This window comes from Frieseomelitta varia, unplaced genomic scaffold, assembly GCF_011392965.1.
Source record: "Frieseomelitta varia isolate USP_RPSP 00005682 unplaced genomic scaffold, Fvar_1.2 scaffold_384, whole genome shotgun sequence".
Taxonomy (NCBI): Eukaryota; Metazoa; Arthropoda; class Insecta; order Hymenoptera; family Apidae; genus Frieseomelitta; species Frieseomelitta varia.
Genome location: NW_025110128.1, coordinates 74,361 through 82,471, shown reverse-complemented (window position 1 = coordinate 82,471; position 8,111 = coordinate 74,361). Strand labels below are relative to the sequence as shown.

The 8,111-nt window shown below is 37.1% G+C and overlaps 1 protein-coding gene across 1 annotated transcript in view; it reads right to left on the bottom strand.

Annotated features, from left to right (window-relative positions):
* The window catches only part of LOC122531297 (probable G-protein coupled receptor 158), a 130,414-nt gene that overhangs the window by 67,077 nt on the left and 55,226 nt on the right, over positions 1-8,111 (bottom strand). The gene's annotated exons all lie outside the window — the stretch shown is intronic.

Below are 8,111 nucleotides of genomic sequence, written 5' to 3'. Positions count from 1 at the left end.
TTATCATTAAATAACATTAATGTGCCATTGCATAACATATGCTGCACAGCTCAGTCACTCCTGGCACAACTGATATATTTTTCCCCAAAATCCACAAGAAATTCTTCTCTGTTGGTGAAAATTTAGAAAATTTTTGATAAGGGAACGCTTGAAATTCTGAACTCGGATCTAAGATTTACAATAATAATTATTTACTACAGAATAAATATTAAATATTACAATATACAACATGTACTATATATTATATTGTATTACACATAATAATATACAATTGCTTGTGTATTGGAACATTATTATTATTATTATTATTATTTTATTAAATATTAAATTATTGGCAATTTAGATAATTATCATTAAATAACATTAATGTGCCATTGTATAACATATGCTGCACAGCTCAGTCACTCCTGGCACAACTGATACATTTTTCCCCAAAATCCACAAGAAATTCTTCTCTGTTGGTGAAAATTTAGAAAATTTTTGATAAGGGAACGCTTGAAATTCTGAACTCGGATCTAAGATTTACAATAATAATTATTTACTACAGAATAAATACTAAATATTACAATATACAACATGTATTATATATTACATTGTATTACACATAATAATATATACAATTGCTTGTGTATTGGGACATTATTATTATTATTATTTTATTAAATATTAAATTATTGGCAATTTAGATAATTATCATTAAATAAAACTAATGTGCCATTACATAACATATGCTGCACAGCTCAGTCACTCCTGGCACAACTGATACATTTTTCCCAAAATCCACAAGAAATTCTTCTCTGTTAGTGAAAATTTAGAAAATTTTTGACAAGGGAACGCTTGAAATTCTGAACTCGGATCTAAGATTTACAATAATAATTATTTACTACAGAATAAATACTAAATATTACAATATACAACATGTATTATATATTACATTGTATTACACATAATAATATATACAACTGCTTGTGTATTGGGACATTATTATTATTATTATTTTATTAAATATTAAATTATTGGCAATTTAGATAATTATCATTAAATAACATTAATGTGCCATTGCATAACATATGCTGCACAGCTCAGTCACTCCTGGCACAACTGATATATTTTCCCCAAAATCCACAAGAAATTTTTCTCTGTTCTTGAAACCACGCGCGCCAGAAATATGAAATACAAGCCGCTTCCAATAATTTGTACTCTAAAACCTACTATAAATCTTTCACTTTGAAGCGCTCTGTCTCGCTCGCGCGCTCCAGCCCTCTCTCTCATTTCTACGCCTCAATTATTTCTCTCCTGCGCCCTATTGCTGTCCCGCTCGCACACTCGGACCTCTTTCTCACTTGCACGTGCCTCTGACCTCTCGCTCGCACGCTAGCGCTGTCCCACTCGCACGCTTCACTGACCTAAAGCTCTCCCACCTGGGTTCTCATTGAAGGGCGCTGAGTCAGCGGCTTTTTATACTATAGAGCGGGTTGCTCGTACGCATTTCCCGGAAGGTGCGATGGGTTGGAGCTTGCTTCCAGGAATTTTGGCGGCACATCAATGATAAACTTTAAAGCCACGTAGCTCGGGAACGGAACGACGTATCGACGTGAAACAAAGTGGACGCGAAAGGGCGTCGGTTCTTCTCTCTTTTGAGAATTGATAATTCCTCTGGATTTAGTTTCTGACTTCCTGGTTGCTAGGAATTTTGTGCTCTTTTTTTCTGATGATTTATATAAATTGGCTGACAAGTTGATTACTATTCTGGATTTAGTTTTTGATTTTTTGGTTAAAAGGAATTTTTTTTTTTTTGAAGATTGGGAAATTTATGGGTGACAAGTTGATCATTATTCCATTCTTAGTTTCGGTTAAGAGGAATTTTGTTCTCTTTTCTTGGAGATAAGAAAATTTATGATATGATAAAACTGGATGATAAATTGATGATTCTTCCTCGGGCTTGTCTGAAGGAATCTTCTAATGAATAAATTAGATAACAGAATTCTATGGTTCTCTGGTGCTTGAAAGAAATGTTTCTCCGAGGACTGAGAAATTTATCACAGTGACAAATATAAAATAAAATTAGACAAAGAGTAATAATGGCGGATCTGTTAACTCGATTAACATCAAAAATATCAGACAATACCAACTACAAATTTCACGTTATCATTCTCGCTACGAATACCTCGAAATGTTCCAATTTCATTTCCCGTTACAAATGTTTCAATTTTGTGAACTAATATCACCGAAGGACGCTGCACCCTCAAAGAAATAACTCGCGTTCGACGAGTGGAATTCCACCGGATGGACGAGCTCGTAAATCACACGAGGCCTGCTCCAAGCGACGAGATAACGAGAGTGGAAGGTATCGATTAACATTCGACGGCCACGTTCTTAATCCCATCGATAGGCAATAATTCAACGAGAAGCAACTGGACGGTTCATTAGCGTCCACTGTCGAAAGCGGCGCCATGAAAACAAATGTCCTTACACACCATCGAAACGAATTTCCTCCGCCAGACCATAAGTGACCAACGATGCACGCGCTACCCTCCTCCCCTCCGCACAAATCCATGCACCTCGCAAATCACAATGTCGTAAATCGTATTCACGATCGGGACTTAAGTTTGAGGAGATTTATCGACGTTACAAATCACGAACGGTGGCATTATGGTTCGTGATATTAGGGGCAAGTAGCTACGCCCAGTTGCCACTTGCACGCATCGCGAGACTGAACCTTCCCGCGCATATTATTAAGGAATAATAATCACGTACGGTGCTATATTTGTCGCGGTGTGACGTTTGTTAGATCTCGTGGAAGATCAGTGTCGACTTAATTTTGGGGCTGTTATCGAGGGCGTTGATTCTCTTATTAAATTTGGAAATTTTTTATGGATATTTGGTAGAGAATTTTTTTTTTTTTTTTCATTGAAAGAGGAAATTAAAAGAGGTATTCGAAATATTTCCAAGTCCAATTGATTTGAAAATTCGAAAGATTTTGAGAATTTCAGATGCTTCAAATTCTCCCATACGTTTGTGAAATTTTTAATGAAAAAGAATGAAATGTTTTTACCGGAAGGTATAACGTAGGAAAATTATTCCGAAGATTTCAATTCCATCATGTAATTTAATAGGTAATCTCGTTAATTCGATTGAGAATAATTAATAACGGTAGAAAATTTAATGCGTGGAATTAGCCAGTAAAATTTTAGCTCCGGGAGAGAAAGAGACGATGCTCCACATTCACTTGGCTAATAATTAAATTTATCTACAGAATGTCTTACCGTGCGTTCGTCGTGAATTTCAGTTGCTTCCTAGCGTAATTGTTCAAGTACACACAAAGCCAGTTGCTAAGTTGCTCGCAATAATTACACACAGGATTTCATAACATTGTTGCTACGTTTACTGTCTGATTGTGACACACGATAAACAATTGTTCAGAAACTCTTCTCACGCACAATTGTCAAACACTTTCGACGTTAATCGTAAAAGGCTGGAAAATATCCTGCCAAGTTTCGCAACTTTTGGAGTTCAAAATTCTAAATTTCGGAATGTCGAAATTTCGAGCTTCTGGATTCTGGGAATTTTTTGGGGATTTTAATCCCTGGAAAATTCGGAACTCTTGGGATTTGGAGTTAAAAAGAATTTAGAATCCTTGGAACTTGGAATTAACGAATGTTTAGAATCTGACACATTTCCTGGAATTTCTCATTCTTAGAATTCTCGAGATTTGGGATCTCTAGAATTTGACATTTCTGGAATTTTAAATTTCCAGAATTCGAGGTTTAGGATTCTTGGAATTCTCGACGTTTAAAACCTAGGATTTCTTCAGAACTCAACAATTTGAAATCCTGATTACTCGGAATTTCTGAAATCTGACTTGAAAAAACTCAGGAGACGACTCTAAAAGTTCGACTGAAAGGAGAAAGAAAAAAAATAAATAAATAAAAATACACTCTCGCGATACTAATTAATTAACAATGCGCTGGACATAGAAATTACTTCAAATCAAAATCTTAGCAACTGCGTTTAATTATCCGCCTGACAGATGTTCATTAAAATCCACGTTATTGTGTCTGACACGTCTGTCTTGAGTTCTCTCTGTCGAACGACGCAACAGAACGACGCGAATACTACCTGCATGCTACCTTTGTTACAATTTTAATACCTTGGATCGTGTCAGGTTCGTTAGCTAGATTATTAACACGTCTGCGAACGGAACGCAATTTGCTCTCAATTGAACTCGTGTAGCGTTTCGGAGCCGTATAGTCGAGTTAATTAAAAACTTTTTTATTTAATGAATAGGATTCCAACGAGAGGCGACGATACTGGGAAATAGTTGTGAAATTGAAAAAAAATCGGATCAACAACCTATTGTTTCAGTCGAAGTTTCTAGCAATTATTTTCTAACAATTGTCCTCGATAAGTTCTTTAATTTCTTTTTTCTTTTTTTTTTTTTTTTTTTGAAGAAATTGGAAGAGATTTGGAATTTCGGCATATACTATATCTGGCATTTATATTTGGAAAAATAAATAATATATTTATTTCCTGCGGAGGAACAATTAACTGAAAACTTGTGTTTTTTTACATATGTTCACGAACGTACAAATTTCAGTCTCACGACAATAAAATATATGTATATTTTTGAAAATCGAAATCAACAGTAAATGGTAAATAATAGATCAACAAACGATCAATTCTACGAACATTTCAAAATTCCTAATCCCCTCCCTCCTCTCCGTGAAATTTCGGGATTAAACCTCTGAAAGAGGGTGACAAAAAGAGGGAGAACGAAAGGGGATAACGTCCGTCACATGATGGGAAGCCACGAGAGGTTGCAGGCTTTTACACATTCACCGGTGAAACGGGTCAATCACTGGCGCGACCTTTCGACCGGCGTGCCCGCAAACATCTGTTACGAGTCGAAACGACGAAATAATTCGCGTTAACAACGTAGAGAGAGGTGGCACGCAGAGTGCCAGCTGGTGACGAGAGAATTTCGCACAACATCGTTGAATAACAATGATTTTCATAATAACTCGAAATGAGAATTCTGGCGAAACGCAGCCAAACACAAAACGCGATCAGGATTGAATGAGGCGCCGATTCGGAACGGGTTTTCTGGCTCGTTTGCCCGATTAACTGATAACGTTTACCGGCTGGTGACGGTTCCCTCTCCCCCCCTCGGTGGAAAAAATCGATTAGAATCGGACAAGCGACGGGGATTAGTGGAATGAGGTCGTGTATGGTCAGACAAGTGGATCAATCAGTAAAAGAGCTCGCTGCTTCGGCCGACAGGTGGCCACGTCAGTAGAATCAGCAGATTTACGGTCAGTCAGCAATGCGGGATCGCTTGAGAATATTTTAAGATTGCTACTTTATTTTTTTTTTTTTTTATTGTAACACGACGTCTAAGATATATTTTACGTTACACACATATATATAGATATAATTTATCAGTCATATTTATATTGTACAACATAATTTCATAATCGTCATATATTTATTACATACATACTGTTGAACCCACTTATTATATTAGTATTATACACACTTATTTTTCTCAATTGACATAAAATTAAAATAAGTGTCAAGGATTAGTCTAAACACACGATCCTGGCAATTTTGTTGGAGATCGACCAGCTGTTAAAATAAATGTCAAGAATCAGTATTCCCGGTCTAAACAAACGTGTCTTTCGGACAAACGATCCTAGCTCGCAATTTTTTCTTTTTTTTTAAATCAACTGGCTGCTAAAATAAACATTAAATACACGTGCCATTTAAATACACGATCCAGGATCTAGCCGGCGATTTTTTTGAGATCGACCAACGATGAAAGAACGACGATTCTCGACGAAAGCATCACCCTCCTCTTTATGGTTCGGATATCGGGCAAATTACATTGGCAACTGCGATGAGATGGCCAAGCCTCTGGTTATCGTTGACAAGTGAATTCCAATCAGAAACCAATCAGCGGTAGCGTACGGCGCGCGTTGGTTTGCGTTAAACTTCAGTCGGAATGCCTGCGACGTAATCAGAAATGACACGCTGTCACGGAGGACAGATACTAAGCTAGCAATATCGAACGATCAGCGACGACCCAGGCCCCGCCTAGCCCGATCCCATCGTGTCAGGTTCTGTTCCGATCCGGCCTGCCGTGTCTTTCTGACGCGCAATCTCGTCGAGCTTGACGAGCACCAGTGACAAGCGGACCATTGCCATGGGTATTTGGCGATCCATCTGAGCTGGACTTGCTCAGATGGATCAATCTCGCCAGGATTGGAAACTGTTCACGATACCGCGAATCAACGATCTTGTTAATATTTGTTCAATATGGTGGACGATCATATCACTCTGGTAGTATTATCAGATAATGCAGTTTGTGGCAGGATCAATCGAATCTAAACCAATTCTGTCAGATTGAAGTTGTTCGTGATTGATGTTAATATTTCTTTTCTGAAATTGAAACTGTAGCTTCCTTTAACGTCGCTCGCCTATTAAACATCAAATGGAGTATAAATAAAATACTCTGTGAGTATGGAAAAAAATATATGATTCTAGTGTTCATAGGATCAATTGGGTCTGTGTAGATCTCGTCTTGTGGAACAATTCTGTCAAACTGAAGTTGTTTGAGACTAATCTTGACATCTCTTTTCTATTGAAAGTCAAGATGAATTGTCAGAGTCAAGGACCAATTTTCTCTGAAATTGATGATAATATTTGTTCTTTGGTGAAACTGTAGCTTCGTTTAACGTTTCACTGAAGATTATTTCACTCACACATTATAAATGAAATGCAGTATAAAACACAGTGAGTTATAATAGAATCAATTGGATCTTGATTGGTGGACCAGTTATGCCAGATTGGGAACGTTTAAGGTTGATGTTAACATTTCTTCTTTATTGAAACTGTTTTAACATCACTGAAGATTATTTCACTCATATATTACAAATGAAATACAGTATAAATAAAACACAGTGAGTTATGATAGGATCAATTGGATCTTGACTGATGGACCAATTATGTAAGATTGAGAATGTTTAAGATTAATGTTAACATTTCTTCTTTGTTGAAACTGTAGCTTCTTTCAACGTCACTAACGATTATTTCACTGATATGTTACAAATGAAATACAGTAGAGTTTTTCAGGACTAACTGATCCTAAGTAGATGTAGCTTCCATCTAATTGTAAATTCTAATTCTATCAGATTAAAACTTCCTTGTATTTGTTCACTCGTGTAACTGTTTTGACATCACCGACGATCATTGATCGTTGATGAGAGTTAGATGTTGGAACTAATTGATTCTATGTGGATCCAGCTCCCATCCAAGTGAGAATCGTGTATCAACTTTGTCATAATATTGAAACTGCATTCCGTGCGGTAGCTTTAGTATTTATCCTTAGTTACATCCGTAGATATCCGTAAGTTGCCCTGACATTACTGGCAAATAATACAGTAAAAACTAATTAGTTCCATCTAGATCTACCACCTAGCCAAGAGAGATTCGTAGTCCAATTTTGTCAAAATAAAACTATCCCAGATTCTGTAGTCTTCCCATAACCAGAGATTACTTTTCACATTATTGACCATGTCTTTTCATCGACCAATTGTTTAACTTATGCATTGGAAATAAAATAGAGCGGAAGCGAGATCCAAGCGGGACTCTTGAAACATAGTTAGAAAAACGTGAGAGATGAGGGAGCTAGCTAGCCTGGCCTTGGCTTCATTCCAAGCGTGGCATTATCTTAAAAATTGAAAATGACGTGCGAAAGAAAGCGTGAGAGCAAAGAACGAGGTGGCAGGAACAGGGACCTTAACGAACAATCACTAAATGGAAGTGGAGGTAGTAGAGTGATTTATGAAGCAGCGATCGACGCCTTAAAAACCGTCTGAACGTCCGGCCGGCGAAACAAATGGTCGAACAATTACGGAAACGGCTCGTTGCGCGGGGAAAAAAACGGCTCTTTGACCGTTCTCCACTTTCTATAGCTCGGCCAACTGATCGATGAGAACCGTGGAACAGCGAACAATTACAGTAACTATTACAGTAGAAACGGATCCGCGAAACTTTCATGAAAAGTTACATGAAAAATAACTATAAAAATTCGACAAAGCATTCCAGAACTT